This window comes from Pinus tabuliformis, chromosome 8 (assembly GCF_031772625.1).
Source record: "Pinus tabuliformis cultivar Carrire ecotype Pingquan chromosome 8, CPIR1, whole genome shotgun sequence".
NCBI classification, from domain to species: Eukaryota; Viridiplantae; Streptophyta; class Pinopsida; order Pinales; family Pinaceae; genus Pinus; species Pinus tabuliformis.
Window position 1 is genome coordinate 909,845,434 of NC_142294.1, and position 19,284 is coordinate 909,864,717.

Below are 19,284 nucleotides of genomic sequence, written 5' to 3' on the forward strand. Positions count from 1 at the left end.
GCGATGTCGCATATCGGCGATCGGCGCTTCTTGGAGGTCCTCCTTTTAGAGCGCGTTTGAGATGCATGCGACGCGATGAACTTCGCGTCGCTTTTTCGCATTTTTACTTTTCGCGCTTTGAGTAATGCTTAGACCTTTCTTTGCGATGCGATTTAAGCCTTAGGGAGAAAAATACAAAAATTTAACAAAATATTTTTTGGGATTTTTTGTTCAGGGTCCCCCCTTTGCTCGACGTTATTGCTAATATCAAGCAAAGAGGGGGGGTTGTTGGTGACCACAACAATGGCGATTCACTGTGAAGAACCAGTTATCTCTGCTTGTTCTATTGCATTTTCACTTCCAAAACAGAAAAATTTTCTTATGTCTAAATTTTGTTATGGACGGATAGAGTATTACCCCTTATCCTGTCAATGATGTTTCGTCACAACTTTTTATTTCATTCCGATTGTTTGCTTCCTCTGGGTTATTTCTTGTATTCACACCTAGACATTACTCAGTCTTTTCAAAGACAAAATAAGGTCTTCTCTGCGTACTGGCTTTGTAAAGTATGCTCATTTGTCGTAGGTAGAGCCTCTGCTGCCCGCAAGCGTCCATAGCCTCGACAGGGTTACCATATTATCCAGCAATGATCCTTTTTCCTGCTTGAGGTTATCTACAACATTCCAGAGAAAAATCCTTTTGACACTTTTCTTTCTTTCTTTTTTTTTTTGATTTTATCTTTTATATTCTCTAAAGAACAATGTCTTGGTTTGGTGTCCAAATTATGACATAGTCATTCACTTGATTTACACTTTTGCTGAACAAGCTGGCTCGCGATGAGACCCCTTGTCTTTTGATTGCAACAATCTTGAGTCGTTGCCCTGTTTTGATAGACAGTAGTGGAAAAGTCAGCAAGTTATAATATCTGTGATCATGATAAGCCGGCTCGTGATGAGACCTCTTATTCTTTGAGATATAGTGTTTTCTTGGATTGTTTCCCTGGATGCTGCGATTTTCCTTAACAGGGAGGAAGTCATTGTTTTTCCTTAAGAAAGCTCTGGACGACAATAATAGAGTTTAAGAACAGCAATTTTGCAAAGAATACTTATTTTGCTATTGATGATACTTTTCATTGCGTTGGCATAAAACAATTTTTGCCAAAAGTTACTTTCATCCCAGATTTCTTTGTGAAGTTGAAACCAACATCATATTCAGGCTAAATTTAACTCTATCTGTCAATAATAAAAGTCAGATTTTTCGAAAAGTTTTACTATTTATACAAGTGAAATCAAAATCTGATAGAGAAATGGTATATTCTTCATAAATACAATTTATGATCACTCACAACCAACCTTATTTATAAAAATAAAACTAAAATTATCCTACAAAAATTAGAAGGATAACCTTCTATGGAAAATACATTTTGAGGATTTGTCCATTTACAGGCAGAGAATCTCTTCTGCCTATCAAGTCCTGCAACACAAAAGTCGACGAGCCTATGACCTCTACAATCCTAAAAGGACCAAGCCATAGCTTCTGGAATTTCGTATGCTTGCCCTTTTCTTCATGTGCCTTATCCCACTTCAAAACTAAATCTCCCATCTGAAAGTTTTTTCTGGTCATTATGTTCGAATCAAAAGAGGATTTTATCAGCGCTTGGTGGTGAGCATGGGTTTTCTTGGCCTGTTCTCATTGTTCTTCTAGCTTGATTATTTCCATTTGCCTTAGTTGTAAGGGAGAAGTGGATACTTCATCAATGTATTGTACTAAGGACAAGGAGGGAATGACTAAGTGAGTAGGAAGAACTACTTCTCTCCCGTAAACTAAATTAAAGGGAGAAGTGTCGATAGAGGCTTTCTTTGTAATTCTGTCTGCCCATAGGGCGTTTACTAGCGCTTTATGCCAATTCTTTTGGCTTTGGCCGACTGTCTTTTTGATAATCCTGATTAGGTTCTTGTTCGTTGATTCAGCCAACCCATTACCTTGCGGATAATAGTTGGTAGAATACTTCAGTTTGAACCCTCTTTTGAGCGCGAACTCAGTCATGGTGTTTCCAGAAAAATATGAAGCATTATCGAATATTAAGGCCGTTGGCAATCCAAACCTAGTAATGATAAACTGATCTATGAATTCAATAATATTTTTAGAATTAGCTGTCTTGAGAGGAACTGCCTCTACCCATTTAGTAAAATAGTCAGTTGCCGTGAGGATATACCTATGCTGTTTAGAGGAGTGAGGAACGATCTCACCTATTATGTCCAGGCCCCATTGGCTGAACGGCTGTTCGATGTTAACTGGCTGCAGTGGCATGGATGACTTCTTTTGTTTTCCTGCAGCAGTCTGGCAGACTTGGCATTTTCTTACGTGATTGTACGAGTCTTTGAACATCGTGGGCCAGTAGTATCCTGCACGTAAGATTTTGTGCGCGGTGGCTTCTCCAGCATAGTGTCCACCTACTGGTCCATCGCGGAGTTCCTGCAAAACCTTTTCGGCTTCAGTTTTCTCAAGACATCTAAGAAGCACAGAATCATAATTTCTTTTAAACAGGACATCATTCACGAGTTGGTATTGTTTGGCTTTTAATCTCAGGGCTCTCTTCTTGATGTGATCCAGGTGAAATGGAGCATGCCCGTTCTTTAGAAAATAAATGATGTCAGCATATAATGATTCTGCGTCGTTTAGGCTTACCTCATACGCATGTACCTCTTCAGACGATTCTTCGGGGATTTGCGATGCTCCAGCTAACATCTTGCAGAAGCCTTGGCCCCGAACGATGTGTGCCGGCTTGATCTCCAGGTCGTATTCTTGCAAGGCGGTGATCCAATTCGCTCTCTTTTCGCCCACATCCTTCTGTATCAAGAGATTTCTTACCGCTGGGAACGGTACTATGACCTTGGTATGGGCTTTTAGCAAGAATGGTCTGAAATATTTAATCGCTTTAAAAACGGCATATGCCTGTTTCTCTACGTCTGAATATTTCAGCTCAGCACCTTGTAAGTTTGAGCTAAAGAATGCGATCGGAGCCTCTACCTTTTCTTGATTCGCTTGAGTCAAGATTGCAGCATAAGAATTCTCTAAGGCAAACGTGTATAAGACAAAAGGCTCTGAAAAGTTTGGGGTTGCTAGAGATGGAGCATTGATGATGGCTTGTTTGATTAAATTAAATGCTTCGTGCTCATCTAGACCCCATTTAAAGTTTGAATTCTTTTTTATCATTTTTTGTAAAGGAGAAATAATACGTGAAAAATCTGGGACAAATCTTTTGACAAAATTGATCTGTCCTAGGAAAGATTGCATGGTCTTTTTGTTATGGGGCATGGATATCTCGGAAATTTCTTTGATTCTGTCCGGTTCAATGTGAATGCCAGATTTGGACACTATGAATCCTAGCAATTTTCCTTCACTCAACGCGAAAAAAGATTTCTTCGGGTTAAGCGAGATCCCATATCTTAAACATCTCTGAAAGATTTGCTTCAAATCTTTGAGGTGGTCGTTTCGGTTCTTGGAGTACACAGTTATATCATCCAGGTAAATCACTACCGATTTGTTGACTAAACCTTTAAACGCGATGTCCATAGCCCTTTGAAAAGTAGCGCCGGCGTTGATCAGACCGAACGACATTTTCCGATACGCGTAGGTACCCCATTTAGTTCGGAAGGTGGTTTTTAACTGATCATCTGGGTGTACCAACACTTGGTTATATCCTGAAAATCCGTCCAGGAAAGACATTAACTCTGAGCCTGCGACTGCCTGTAATATTTGCTCCATAGGTGGGAGAGGAAAATTGTCTTTCTGACAGGCTTTGTTGAGGTTCCGGAAGTCGATGCAGATTCTAATATCTCCGTTTTTCTTCCTAACGGGTACCATATTGGATACCCATTTGGAATGTCTGACCAGGAAGATTATTCTGGCTCTCAACAATTTATTCAGCTCAGTTTTTATCTGACTTTCTAAGTTGGGGTGGATTTTCCTGAGCTTCTGCTGGACAGGTTTCTCGTTGTCAATCATGGGGATAGTGTGTTGAATGATAGAAGTGTTGTAGGTCTTCAGCTCATCGTAATTCCAGGCGAAGACGTTTTTGTACTGTCGTAGAAGACGGATATATGCTGATTTTTCTTCAGGAGCCAGGCCTTGGCCTAGATTAACGTTTTGCGGCTTCTCATCGGTTCCTAGGTTCACTGATTCATAGTTCAGAGTTGAACTGTAAAGTTTGGCATTAGCTGACCTTTTGAACCGACTTTTCAAGTCGTATAAATCTTCTAGTTTGACCACCGATTTGGGTATAGCATTATCAGTGCTATTTTGTTGTATCTGGTGGTCATGACAGTCTTCGTCGATTATCTGGTTTGAGTAGGATCCTTCGGAGGTGAGGAAACTTACGATGTCTGGGTCGTCGTTGAATACTCTCCAGTTAGTGATGTTGTCAGGGATGGACGGTTTAAAAATCAATTCTATCGAAAACCTATCTGGACTAAAGTCTTCTGAGGGAATGAGTCTGGAGGCTACGTTAGCTAACAGGTCTGCGCTTGCATTGTGAAGTCTCGGGATTGACGAAATATTGAATGCTATAGAATGTGCAGTGAGATCTTGTACTAAAGATTGATAGTGCTTTAAATGACTAGACAGGCAGTGTATGGTGTTACGTACCTGTTTGACGACGATCTCGGAATCTCCAAAGACTTGAAGATATTTGACGTTGCAGCCGATTGCTTTGTATAGGCCTTGCACCAAGGCTTCGTATTCCGCTATGTTGTTCGTGCAATCGAACTCTAGTCTGCATGTGAGCATGGTCTTATTTTCGTCAGGGCTAATCAAAACGCATCCTGCTCCCGCTCCCTCATTGGATTTAGAGCCATCAAAATATAATTTCCAAAATAAAGAAGTATTTACAGGGTTATCTAAGAAACTAACACATTTTGAATCATCAGTCTGGGAAAAGTTTTCTACTTGGGACAAAACTGAATTTTCTAAATATGGTGATATGTGAGCATTGAAATTTCCAAGGAAAGAGTCTACCGAGTAGTTGCCTATGATGCTGTTGTTGTATGCTATGGCTTCGTTCTCTCCTTCCAAATCCGTCACTATGTATTTTTGGTGTAATTCTCGTTCAACCTTTATTTGATTTGGTTTCCCGTTGAAGGGTAACCACATGTGCGACCAGTCGGTTGAAAAGTATCCGTGGAGTTTCTCGGACCAGTCCCTGCTAAGAATCAGGCCATAAAATTCAGGGATGTCAGCCACTAGGATGTCGATAACTTGGGATACCTTGGGGTTAGACGACAGTCTTATGGTCACTTGATTCAGTTCGCCTATCACTTCGACTTGTGATCGATCAAGTTGAACTATGCACACTGCGGATTTTTGCGGTTGAACGTTGAGTTTGGCACATATTGACTTGGGTAGAATATTGGTTGAAGAACCAGAATCAACCAAGTAGTTGTGCACGTTTCTGTTAAAGATTTCATAAGTGAGGAGGAAAGGAGGAGTATGAGATCTAGATCTCCCTCCAATCAAAGCGATGTCATTTGGATCGATTTTATTAATCGTGTTGATTGGAGGTCTTCCTATATTATGGGAAGCTACGGCTGTCGGTAAAGGCGTAGTAGGTACGGCGTGTAACTCTTTCATCATGATTTTCTGTTGGTGTTTCAATTTGCTCAACTCGTACAGGGTGATATTAGCCCTAGTCTTTTTCATGTCATCGATGATGTTATACTCCATTTCATCCGACACTATTAGTGTCTTTGATGGAGGAGTTTGCTCTGATTGGACTGGGCTAAAAGAGGTCGCTTTAGCAGTTGTTTTCTTTGGTGCGACCCTTTCTTTTGCTGCAAGGCTTGCGCCCTTATGTTTTGGGATATTCTGGGGAGGATCAAGCTGATTTCTGCTTCGTGTGCTGACCGGAAGTGCTTCTTGATATTCCTCTTGTGGGAGGATGAAATCCCACATTCCTTGCAGTTCCACCACTTCTTCATCGTCGGTCTGCATTTCGATGGTGCTCTCTTCTTCTTCTTCTTCAGATTCAACGTTTGAGACCACGTTCGGTGGCTTCGTCTCCATAGGAGGATTTCTCTTAAAACTCCTAAAAGGCTTTCTTGGGGACGATTCTGCTACTTGTTTCCTTATATCAATCATCTCATTGGACATGGCTTTTAATACCTTTTGTAATCCTTCCATGTCGAAGGGATCTTTCGTTTGCTTCTTCTTGGTGTCTTCTTTGAAAGAGATTTTCTTAGATTTACGCTCTTCGATTGTAGATCTCTTTTTTAGGGCTACTACGCGTCTTTCAACTGCCAACGCCTCAGCCAAATTTTCGACTAAGGTTGTCTTGCTCACCCTATCTACGAAGATGGCCAAGTTTGAAGGTAAGTCCGTGATGTACCATTCGCATCTTACTTCCTCGCTGGGTTGAGAAGCAGCGGGGATTTTTTTGAGGATCTTGTTGAACCGTAAGTTAAAATATTTAATGGGTTCTCTAGCCTCAGCTTTGAGATTGGATAAATCGTTGATTAGTGTCGCTGTCGATCTATCATCGCCGAATTTGGTGAGAAATTGATTTTGAAAAATGTCCCAGCTGGTGATAGATCCGGAGGGCAGCAAAAAGTACCATGACCCGGCTGTCCCTTGCATTGTATAGGGGAAAAGTCGGACCACGGCATCTTCGTTGGTAACTCCGTTGAGATTAACAGAAAGCATGAAATTATTGATATGTTCTTCAGCTAGCATTCCTGTTTCCGGATTGAATTTCGGCAGCCATTTCTCAGGATGGGCAGGTATTGGACTTAGGGGTGGAGGCATTAAAACTGCCCCAGGATTGTTCCATGGAGATTGGGCCATCGCTGAGTGACTAGTTAACAAAAGTGCAGAAGATGATTTTTGATGTTGAGAAGATGGAGATATTACGACCTTCGACGATTGCGGAGGAAGGGTTGTGGGAGATGGATGAGTGTTTTGAGGTGACGACGTGGGTGGTAGACTTCGCGGAGAGGGAGTTGAGATGGACGAAGTGGATGAAAGAGTCTCTCTGTCAGACTCTGGAAGTGCTTTCCTTGCTCTTTTCCTAGTAGGGAGAGGGGTTTCAGTTGGCTGGATGCCAAACTTTTCACTCTTCAATCAGGTCAGGGGATGAGCAGGGTTGTGTTGCGAAGTCAAGCTGCCTTTAGATTTATCAGACTTCTGGGTGAAAATAGAGAATCCCTGGAGTTTACGGATCAACGTTTGAACTTCAGGGGGATCGAAAATAGGATGGTCTGATGTATCAGGGTGAATAGCAGCGGTGGATGTCCGAGCGACTTCTAGTTCCGAGTTTAGTCGTACTGGAGAAGTCGGGGAAGTTGGTGAGGGTGATTTGCTCTCAGAATGGTATTTGGATTTTGAATTATGTGCCATTCATAGCTCGTGCCCTCCTTCTAGCGCCAGAAATGTTGAGGGCCCCGAAGTCGGGTCAACAACAAGGGGGATACCCACCCGGTCCGGAACCTGGTTGGCGGCTCCTTGCCCATTTGGAGTAGCGGGTCCGACTGGGGATAATGGGACCAGTTTCCCAATGTGAAGGGTGTGTGTGTGTGTGTAGAGTTTGATGATATTAATCTAAAAGGTTTCTCTGAACTAGTCTTAATTCTAATAGCTAAACTACTTCTATACTAATGTGATCTAATGAAGAGAAAACAATACATCTAATCTACGCTAACCCGGGGTGTTCTCTTTTGTTATGCGATCTAGAAAGATTTCTAACAACAGCTGGTAATAAAGATCATTCAACTGTTATCAGAATATAAATCAATAAAGATAAACCATTCTGCATAAGAAGTTAGGCAGAGTAGTTGTGAACAGCATATCGCATAATCAGTTTTCTATATGTCAAGCATAAATAAATGACCCCACCGTACAGAAGTGCTAAATGGTAATACAGACATTCATACAGTAACATATAAAGAACTCAGCTATATATCACTTTGGGGATACTAGCAGAATTTAGTCAAGAGATAAAAGTACCATTTATGACTGATTTCACTAATAAACTTCAAGCGATAATGATTTACTTCTACTTGTTCTAATATCTGTTAAGAGTACAGAAGTGCAACATCAGTAACAGACATTAAAATGCAAACATAAATAAATCTCGATCCATCCATTCATCAAAAACCTCCTCTGAGGGTGCAGAAGTGCATGTTCTGAGGATAAGTTTTTTGACAGATTTCCGGACCCTTCTCCAAATGCCATGAGAAGGGTTAAATACTACTAGCTAATTGATATTAATTACACGAATCTAGGGAATCGGCTTCAAATGACCGCCCTTTACTAAAAGCAAATTTATTTCTAAAACTTTAAATCTAATTTCTGACCATTTCTATATATTCTCTTTAATGTTGTCAACAGCGCAACGCTTTCCTAGGAAGAGTCGGCTGACTGCCTTCTTCTTTTGCTCGGGAGATAAAAGTGGAAATAACAAGAGCTGACACCTCCTTCTGACAGACCAGAAGATATTTTCGAAAACCTTTCTCTAGCTGGGTGTATTCGCCGCGTGTATACTTAGCACAACCCAGGTTCTTCTCGAACTGATTTTGCTGTTGCTGTTTTGGTTTCCGGTCGTGCGAATGACTGAGTGGGTTAGGAGTCGCGCTGTATGGACAACCCTCTGTTTCGAGAATTGTTTCCGCTCTTTGTTCCAGGCTTTTCTAGAGCGTCCCCCTTCTTTTGCGTTTCTCTTTTTGCTTTACCCAGCCTGAGCTTCAAGATCTTTTGTGAACATGCTGCTTTTGTGCGCCTTTGACTCTAAGTCCTGGATAGTCTAATTTCATCAGTGTCGGTTGTCTGATAGTCTGGAATCCGCGGTCCTGCTGCATGCGGCATTCGTTTGCGGAAGCATCTTCTCTCTGCTATTTAATTGGCGCTTTCCCCTTTCTCTCAGATGTTTCCTGCATATAGATTTATATCAGTTGCGTGTCTTGCAGTCTACGCAAAGAAGAAGGGAAATGAAAAGATTGACATAAAAAGCATTAAACTCTAATGAATGCGTAATCCTGACATGAATCATGACTTGACTCTTCGATAAATGCGATGCAATCATTTCTTGATACTCAAGCATGCGGTCATTAATTTCCTTTAAGGCGCGCGCTTGGCCTTGGGTTTATCGTGTGATGAGTCTTTTCGGATCGCAGATCGCAGATCGCAGTTTAGTGATATCGCAGTCATCGCAGATCGCAGATCGCAGATCGCAGATTTTATTCAATGGTTCATGGTGCCATAGCGTGACGTTTGCGATGTGCGATGTCGCATATCGGCGATCGGCGCTTCTTGGAGGTCCTCCTTTTAGAGCGCGTTTGAGATGCATGCGACGCGATGAACTTCGCGTCGCTTTTTCGCATTTTTACTTTTCGCGCTTTGAGTAATGCTTAGACCTTTCTTTGCGATGCGATTTAAGCCTTAGGGAAAAAAATACAAAATTTTAACAAAATATTTTTTGGGATTTTTTGTTCAGGGTCCCCCCTTTGCTCGACGTTATTGCTAATATCAAGCAAAGAGGGGGGGTTGTCGGTGACCACAACAGAAGGGTAAAATATGTTTGCTATGTCATGTGGCCTAATGGTTTAATTGCAGGAAATGGAGCATTTTTTACATGATTTCTATGTAGGGTCTCAGAGTAGACAACATGGAGATATTCTGGGAGGTTTTCCACCTCTTTAACTCCCTCAATCATCCCAACATCACATTACTCTCTCTCATCAGCTCGAGGTCATTAGCAGCCAAGCAATTTCAATTAATGAGGAACAAGATCCACCATTCTTGAGTTGTGGGAGACAAACATTCCTATTTTCTAGAGAGTTGCTAGTAACTACCCTCTTGTATAAATAAACATGTGAAAGATCTCATTAGGATTCGAGTTTTGTTTTTAGCTAGGTAGCTATTGAGCTCAAGTACTTGGCACTATTATTTTTTACTATTATATGATGTATTAGACATTGATGCAATGATAATGAGAAGTTGTTTATTGGTTCATCAATGAGTTAGTTCCAGAGGGCTGAGGCTCTTGGGTTTGGGCCCAACCCTAATGGCTTAGGTCCCTCTTGTGTATTTATATCTCTTTTTAGTTTAGAGTGCTTATTAGTTTCTTATAGTTCCATAGAGAAAAATCCATCAAAAATATGTGACTGCAGCCTCTACCTCACCTCTCTCGTGGGAGCATGAGTAGAAGGTTTTACAACCACAGCCCCAAAAATATTATGTTTATGATTTCTTAGAATAAGATGTATGTTGGCCATCTTGTTTTTCATGTTCTTACCATATATTAGGAGTTTATTTGTTGATTAGATCAGAGTTTTGGCATAAGAGTAGAGAGCATTTAAGTTCAACTCATATGATCCACTATTGATTGCTTCATTTTTTCAATGATAAATGGGTATATGCATGTGATGATTGCATGGTTGTTTGCATCTGCAGGCAGGGGAACCTTCACCACCTCCATCTTGGACTTCCTCACCTTATCTTATGAATCCCAAATTATGTCCTAAAACTTATGTTCATGAGATCATTTTCCTATACCACCATGAGCATCTCTCCTAGTGAAAAACAGGCCTTCAAAAGGCTTTGGGCTTGGCTAGGGGCTTTGGCCACCCTTCATTCATTTACCTCAACCTCCATCCACCTTTACATACCTTGAACCCATCATTTACACCTCCTAAACCTTCTCGGAAGCCTTCCTGTAGCATTATAGGCCTTCCTTTAGCAATACAGGGCACCTGTAGTAGCTTCCTATAACACACCTGCAGCAACATGTTTCCTCACTAGTTTTGACATTTGATGCAATTTTGGACTTAGCTAAGAAATATGTTTATAACTAGATGTGATTCCATGATCAAGCGCAGCTCCTAGGCCACTCCAAATCCTCCTTTTCCTTCATTGCAAAATAGAATAGCATTAGTTTCCTTATCACACTTTGGGTAGAAATAAAACATTAATTTATATGCAAATGTGTTATGAAACTAGCTCAAGAAAAGATAGAAAAGATAGATCAATGCCTTAGAATTCAGCCTCTTCGAGGGGGCAACCTCCTTTACATTACATAAATGAACAATTCTTGGATGATACAAATGACAAAACCTCCTTTCTATATATAGGAGTCTAAGGAGTCACAATATAATCCAGCCGACCTAACAATAATAATATAAAGCCACAAAAATAACAATAGAGGGATTCTATGGGGCACAGAAATAACAACATGGGGGTAATAGGGGCACAACAATATAAATAAGGGGTATAACTACAATAGTAATGGGGTAATCACTAGTATTATAGGGACCCAACATGCCCCTCTCCTTCAAAAAAGTGTTGTCCTCAACGCTTGAGTAGTTCTGGATACTTCTGCATAAAATTCTCATCCTCCCATGTGGAATCTTCAGCGGATAAGTTCTTCCACTTGATAAGATACTCTGAAATTGATCGATTTCGTAGCTGTCGAGTTCTTGTTTCTGTGACTTCTTCTGGTTCCAATATAATTTTTCCTTCCTTGTCAAGTTCTGGCAATATTGTTTGAACTGGGAGCTTGTCGCCTATAACCTTCTTTAAACATGAAACATGGAAAACTGGGTGCAATCGAGAAGCTGCAGGAAGCTCCAATTTGTATGCCATAGTACCAATCTTTTGCAACACCTTGTACGGACCATAATACTTTGGTGATAATTTATTATCCTTCTTAGCTTGCTTTAGGGACATTTTCTTATATGGTTGTAGCCATAGGAATACCTAATCACCTACATCAAAACTTCTTTCACTGCGATGTTGATTTGCCTGTTGTTTCATTCTATTTTGTGCCAACACGAGGTTATCCTTTAAGAGTTGGAGGACTTGTTGTTGATGTTCGATGTGATGTTCCACTGCCTGAACCTTAGAATTTTCTCTTAAATATGATGTGATGGATGGTGGTTGATACCCATAAAGTGCCATAAATGGGGTCATTTTTGTTGTTGTATGGAAGGAAGTGTTATACCACCATTCAGCCAGAGGCAACCATTTGACCCATTGTGTCTGTTTATCAGATACAAAGCAACGAAGATATCCTTCCAAACATTTGTTTACTATCTCAGTTTGCCCATCAGATTGAGGATGATAAGATGAGCTATGAGCTAACTGAGTACCAAGACAAGAAAATAATTCTGTCCAAAAATTTCCAGTGAAAATGGGATCTCTGTCACTTACAATAATCTTTGGGTTTCCATGTAGCTTTTGAATTGTTTCCATAAATGCAGTAGAAACTGTACTGGCTTTAAATGGATGTGATAATGCACAAAAGTGTGCATACTTGGTAAGTCTGTCAACTACCACCATGATGACACTCTTTCCCTCAGACTTGGGTAAACCTGTGATAAAATCCATTGAAACCTCCTCCCAACGTTGGCTTGGAATGGATAAAGGTTGTAATAGACCCGGTGTCTTAATTGTTTCAACTTTATTTTGTTGGCAAACCAAACATTCTGCCACAAACTTTTGAATATCTGATTTAAGGCCATCCCAAAAAAATTCCTTCTTAACCCTGTGGTAAGTTTTTAAAAATCCTGAGTGCCCTCCTAAGGGAGAAGTGTGCAATTCCATAAGAATATTTTTTTTTAGCTGGGAATTCTTACAGAGGTATAAGCGATCTTTGTACCATAACGAATCATTTTGCCAGCTAAATGTATCAGACGTACTGGAATCTTGTTGTAGCTTTCGAATAAGTGCCCACACTTCTTCATCATTCTTCCATTCCTCCCTTGCTTCGTTTATCCAATCTGGTTGGATAATAGAAATGGCACACAACAATGCTTCCACATCCTCATCCTTTCTTGAGAGTGCATCTGCCACCACATTTTGCTTCCCTTTTTTGTAGATGATTTCAAAGTCATAACCCAACATCTTTGTGACCCACTTTTGTTGCTCTTCAGAGGATAATCTTTGTTCTAAAAAGTATTTAAGGCTATCATGATCCGTTTTTACCTTGAAGTGTCTTCCCATTAGGTAGGGTCGCCATTTCTTAAGTGCATGGAGTATTGCCAACATTTCCTTCTCATAAATAGCTTTGCTTAAAAACTTTCCCTTGATTGGACGACTTTCAAAAGCAATGGGTCTTTCATCTTGCATTAGAACAACACCAATTCCATTTCCTGAAGCATCACATTCCACAATAAAGGTTTTTGTGAAGTCCGGTGTAGCTAAGACCAGTGCTTGGCACATTGCCTCTTTAAGATGTTCAAAGGCCTTTGTTGCTTCCGGAGTCCATGAAAATGCATCTTTCTTCAATAATGTTGTTAGAGGTGCTGCTATTCTCCCATAATTCTTAACAAACTTGCGATAATACCCTGTCAACCCAAGAAATCCTCGCAGATGCTTTATGGATGTGGGATTTTTCCATTCCTTAATGGCTTTAATTTTGCTAGGGTCTACCTTAACTCCTTCATGAGATACAATATGACCCAAATATTCCACCTCCTGGACTCCAAAGAAACATTTGGATCTTTTTGCATATAATTGTTTCTCCTCCAATAGTTGTAGCACCTTGTCAACATGTTCAACATGATCCTTCCAAGACTTGCTGTAGATTAGTATATCATCAAAAAATACTAACACAAATTTTCTAAGGAATGGTTTGAAAATTGAATTCATCAAACCTTGAAATGTTGAAGGTGCATTGGTAAGGCCAAAAGGCATGACCAAAAATTCATAATGACCCTCATGAGTTTTAAATGTCGTTTTCGGAATGTCTTCAATCTTCATTCTGATTTGATGATATCCTGAACGAAGATCCAACTTGGTGAAGTAAATTGATCCATGCAATTCATCCAGTAATTCATCAATGACAGGAATGGGGAACTTATCTTTAATAGTGAGCTTGTTGAGCTCCCTATAATCTGGACACATGCGCCATGATCCATCCTTCTTGTGCACCAATACTACTGGAGCAGAGAAAGAACTTTGACTTGGTTGAATTATACCAGCCTCTAGCATTTCTGCAACCATACGTTCAATTTCACTTTTTTGGACATAGGGATATCTGTACGGCCTGATGTTTGGAGGAACACTTCCTGGAATCAGATGAATAGCATGATCATGATCACACATAGGTGGGAGACCCTTGGGAGTCTCAAATACCTTGGAATGATTGTCCAAGACTTTTTGGAGATCTGGAGAAATAGATGATTCCAATGTGGAAACATCTAGCGAGCATAATTGTGCAATTACACCTCTTTTCTCCTTTTTTAGAAGCTTTGTCATACCATGAGAGCTGATTATCTTTCCTGGTTTCCCTACAATACCCCTTAATTCAACTTCCTTTCCTTCCGTAGAAAATTTGATGAAAAGTTCTTGAAAATTAAAAGCTATTGTACCCAAGGATTGTAGCCATTGGACTCCTAGTACAACATCAGCACCTCCCATTGGAATGGAAAGCATTGGGCTAGTCAATACATATTCTCCCATGGATAGCTTGATATTATGGCACTTTCCAGAGCAATTTATTGTTCCTCCATTTGCAATCATCACTTGACACTCTGGTGCTGGATATAGGAAGCAATTCAATTCTTTTGCTACCCTACAATGAATAAAATTGTGGGTGCTTCCTGAATCAATCAACACTATTACCTTTTTCTTCTTGATTTGTCCTTCTATCTTGATGGTTTGAGGAGTGGTAATTCCCGCCAATGCATTACAAGATATGGTCGGATTTATTTGTTCTTCATCTAGGCTTTGTTCCTGGAGTATATCTTCTTCTTTTGACCTTTCTTGCTCCTTTTCTTCTTCCTCTTCACAATCTATGTAGAATAATTTCTTCTCAGCACACTTATGACCTTTAGTGTATTTTCTATCACAACTGTAACAAAGCCCTTTTTCTCTTTTTTCTTCCAATTGTTGTGGTGTCAACCTTATAGGTTGTGGAAGACTAGGGGCAACAACACTTCCGTCTTTATAGTTGTGAGTGGTATGCTTCCTCATTGCCATAATTTTGCTTTCCATTTTTCTTGCTAACCTGAATGCCTTCTCTAATGAATCAGGTTCCCAAAGGCGAACATCATGTTGGATATTATCCTTTAAAGACCCTATGAACACATCAATCCTATGCTCCTCTGGAATATCTTTTACCCTTATGTTCAATTTTTGGAACTCCTCAATGTGCTCCATTACTGAACCCTTTTGTTTGAGACTTATCAATTGGCTAAAAAAAGTGTTGCTTTTTGTATCTTCATAATGTGCTATCAATTCTTCCATAAAAATTGCCCAAGTGATAAATTTTTTACGAGAGCAAAGCCATTGATACCATACAAACTGATTTGGTTCCAAATATACAGTTGCCATACGTACCTTTTTGTGTTTTGCACATTATTGAGATCGAAGAACTGCTCCATCTGTAATATCCATGTGGCGGGATCCTTGCCATCAAACTTCCTCATATCGATTTTTGGAATATGGTGGGTCTTCAATCCAACATTAGAGTCTATGGAATCATGATTAACATTAATTTTGTTCACATCATGAGTTTCCTTTACAACCTTTTCACCATTAGTAAGTATTTCTTGTAGAAAATTTGTCAAATCTGTCTTCAAATCTGCCATGTCTGTCTTCAAATCTGTCTTCAAATCTGCCATGTCTCTCTTCAAATCTGTCTTCGAATCATCCATCCTAGCTTCCATGCCCTTTATCTAAGATTCCATGCCATTTATCTTAGATTCTGTTAGCTTTTGTGAGCGTGACATTTGTTGCACTTGTTCTTGTAATTTTGATATATCATGTAGCATTTCTTCCTCTTCTTCATGAGTCATGCTAGAGCTTTTAGGTTCCCTACTAGGTGTTTGCATTTTCTTTCCTCGGGGCATCAGTTACCGATAATAATTTTTTACTATGCCCTTTGAATTCCTTCAAACCCAGCTTACACAAAAATTTAAAAAAAAAAACTACACACCTTTTTTCACTTTGTAGAAGCCTGATATTGAATCTGATGTATCTCTGTAATTCCAGATCCTCCAATTCTGAAACTATGACCTATAGTAGCCTTTTGTGTCCTCTTTCCAATGCCACAAGTCTGACCCAATTTGGATTCTCCAAGGAATAGTTATGCAAAATCTCCCACAGTGACTTGATTATAGACTAGTTCAGTAGAGCGAACTTGTACAACGTGCCACGAGTCACTGTTTCGAGCCATGGATCTGAAAAATGCATACAAGAAACTACAGTCCGTCCTCTTTCTGTACCTTCTTATGAAATTTCAATCCGATCCCCAGAGATAAAGTCATGACTATTTTCCCCAGGTCACCTGTTTTGAATGTAATTCAGGAGTCTGCAAAAAGACCAACTTCCTCATATCATATCTCCGCAAATATCGCGCGAAAATCTCTGTTTGGAGCAGCGAAACCCTAGAATCCAAAGCTCTGATACCAAATGTTATGAAACTAGCTCAAGAAAAGATAGAAAAGATAGATCAACGCCTTAGAATTCAGCCTCTTCGAGGGGGCAACCTCCTTTACATTACATAAATGAACAATTCTTGGATGATACAAATGACAAAACCTCCTTTCTATATATAGGAGTCTAAGGAGTCACAATATAATCCAACCGACCTAACAATAATAATATAAAGCCACAAAAATAACAATAGAGGGATTCTATGGGGCACAGAAATAACAACATGGGGGTAATAGGGGCACAACAATATAAATAAGGGGTATAACTACAATAGTAATGGGGTAATCACTAGTATTATAGGGACCCAACAAAATGTGAGCTAGTTAGATGATACATAGCATTTTGAGTTATGGTTTGGTACGTTACCTTCTTGTCTGCAAGTAGACTTGGTAGATAGATGGGTGATTACAAGTTAATGTAGTTTCCTTTCTCCAAGTAGTATATATCCTGTCTTTTCATGAACTGATTCAATAGAATTTGCAAGTGGAAGTTAATAGCATTTCCCTAAGAGGTAGCTTATAAATTTCACCATCATTAGCCAGTTTTCATTCTAATTCTGTAGGAGGAATGGTATTGGAGCACTATTGACCAAATTTTCTAGTTGAGGGTGGCATGAGTGGAATCCCATCTACTATGCATATAGCACTATCACCTAGAAGTTTGTACAAACCCCAAGTTCATAAATAGAGTTGAGGAGAACTTGGGAGTTGCAACACTATTGGTGCAATACTAAGGCTCACCATCACTTGTTTATGATGGCTAATGAAATTGGAAAATTCATTAGCAAAGGAAAAGAGGAATTAAGTACCATTTTATTTATGAAAATAAAGGAAAATAGGAGAAAAGGGAGATGAAAGGTCACAGGTTTGCATGAGAGGAAAATTGAAGGAAAAATAGAGGAAATTGAATAAAAATATAGGCATCGATAATAAAAAGGCTTATGAGGATAAGTTTATAGATTTGTGCTAGTTCAGTTTTGGAGCTCTCTCTATTCTCTCATACTCTTGCACACTTAGAGCATTCTTGGAGCACTCCAGCATTGGAGAAAGGAAGGCAAACGAAAGCAAAGGAAGGACAAGGAAATCCAAGGATAAGCAAGGAACATTGGATCAAGAAGCTTCGACAAGAAGAATTATAGGTAATAGGTTGCATGTTTGATTTCCTAGTTGGTTTGTGAATGCATGGTACATTCATTTTTGTATTTGGTTATCTCGTTGTCTTTGGCATGGGTTTTGTCAGGTGTGACAATGATTTCAACCTTGCATATCCATTTCCGGATAGGCACCATATGATGGGATTATTTTTTTTTGGTTGAGCTTTGGATTACCAGATGGTTTTGAAACCAGGTGAGGTGGACTCAGAAAAATTACCCCCAAGGGTTGGGGGTGGAGTTGGTTTAATCTCTAGGAAGCCCTCAAAATGTGGGTGGAGACAGGAAAATTCGTCAAGGTAATGGTGAAGAAATTCTGAGGCATTAAAGCTTGTTTTGGGCTTTGTGATCTTGTGACCGGTTTTCGAAGGATCGTGGTAACCTGAGGGTGGAGGTGGCTTAATATCTTGGAAGCCTTGGTTGCTTATGTCTTGAGATGTTTGGAATATGGAACGGGGGTGATTAGCTAAAACAAATATTTGATTCAACCCAATCTATGGTCAGGTGGTACATGGAAGTCCCTGACTTGGTTGGATTTTGCATATGTTAATAAGAGCTCTTTTCCTAATGTATTTTATGAGTACTTGTACTTGTTATTATGTGGCTTTTATGGTTGTTCTATCATGGTTGTTCTATCATGGTTATTATTTTAGTTATATGTTAGTTATAAGCATGGTTCCATAACAGGTTCTAGTTAAGGATCTTGATATGTTTTATTAGTTTATGAATGGTTAATTAATGCATGACCTAAAAAATGTTATTGCGGCTATTATGAGAGGGAATTAGACATTCTTTGTGATTCTCGGATAAGTTTCATATCCTTATGTTCAAATATGCATTCATGACCTATAGATTAGATGTTCACCATGTGTTTGATGAAATATATGTCATGGTTAGTCATGGTTGGGTGAAGTCCTTGAATTAAGTTTTGTATGAATGGATATTTCCTGATGTTATTTATCATTCTGGAAAGTCTCATTGGGTTTTTTGCAGTGGTGTTGAGGCTACCCTGAAATGGTAGCTCATAATTTGGGACCAAACCCTCTGAACTAGGAGTTTTGGGCCATAATCGCACCCTTGTAGGCTTATGCATGCGGTTGGAGGCCTATAACCACATGGAGGAATTTTCATGCATGAATTTGTGGGCCTAGGTCACTAAAAAAGTATTTAGCTTAGGTTTTGGGTACTTTGAGTGATTGTCTAGCTCTTAGGTGTCTTGTAGCTCCTGAGAAGGTCAGTAAAGTTCCAATTTGTCGATTCCACTTATTTAAATGTACTTAGGAGGTTAGGTCATGTCATAGTATCCCTAAACTCATGTTTACCTTGATAGTCTAGTTAAAGTGGGTAAATGTGGGAGGTGGTGTTATAGGAGGGTGATCTAAAACAAGAAACCACCTGTGATGAAAACTGCTTCGGTTTTTGATGAAATATTGACCAAGTGGAACTCTACCCACTACTCATCGCCCTTTGTCCTTTGGTTAATGTTTAAATTCCATGGGTGGAAATGAAACCAAGTGACATGACATGGTCCTGGCTCGATAGGTCCCACCAAGCTAACCTATCAGGGTTACATGCCTTGAGGATGCCACATGGACAACATCATGATGTGGCCTCTTTTAATAAGGTAAAAATTCAAACGAGTGTAACATTTGTTATAGGGATCGAATCAAGATAAATTTTATATCATCAAAAATATCTCAAAAAGTAGAAGACAATGGTGGTATGAGAAT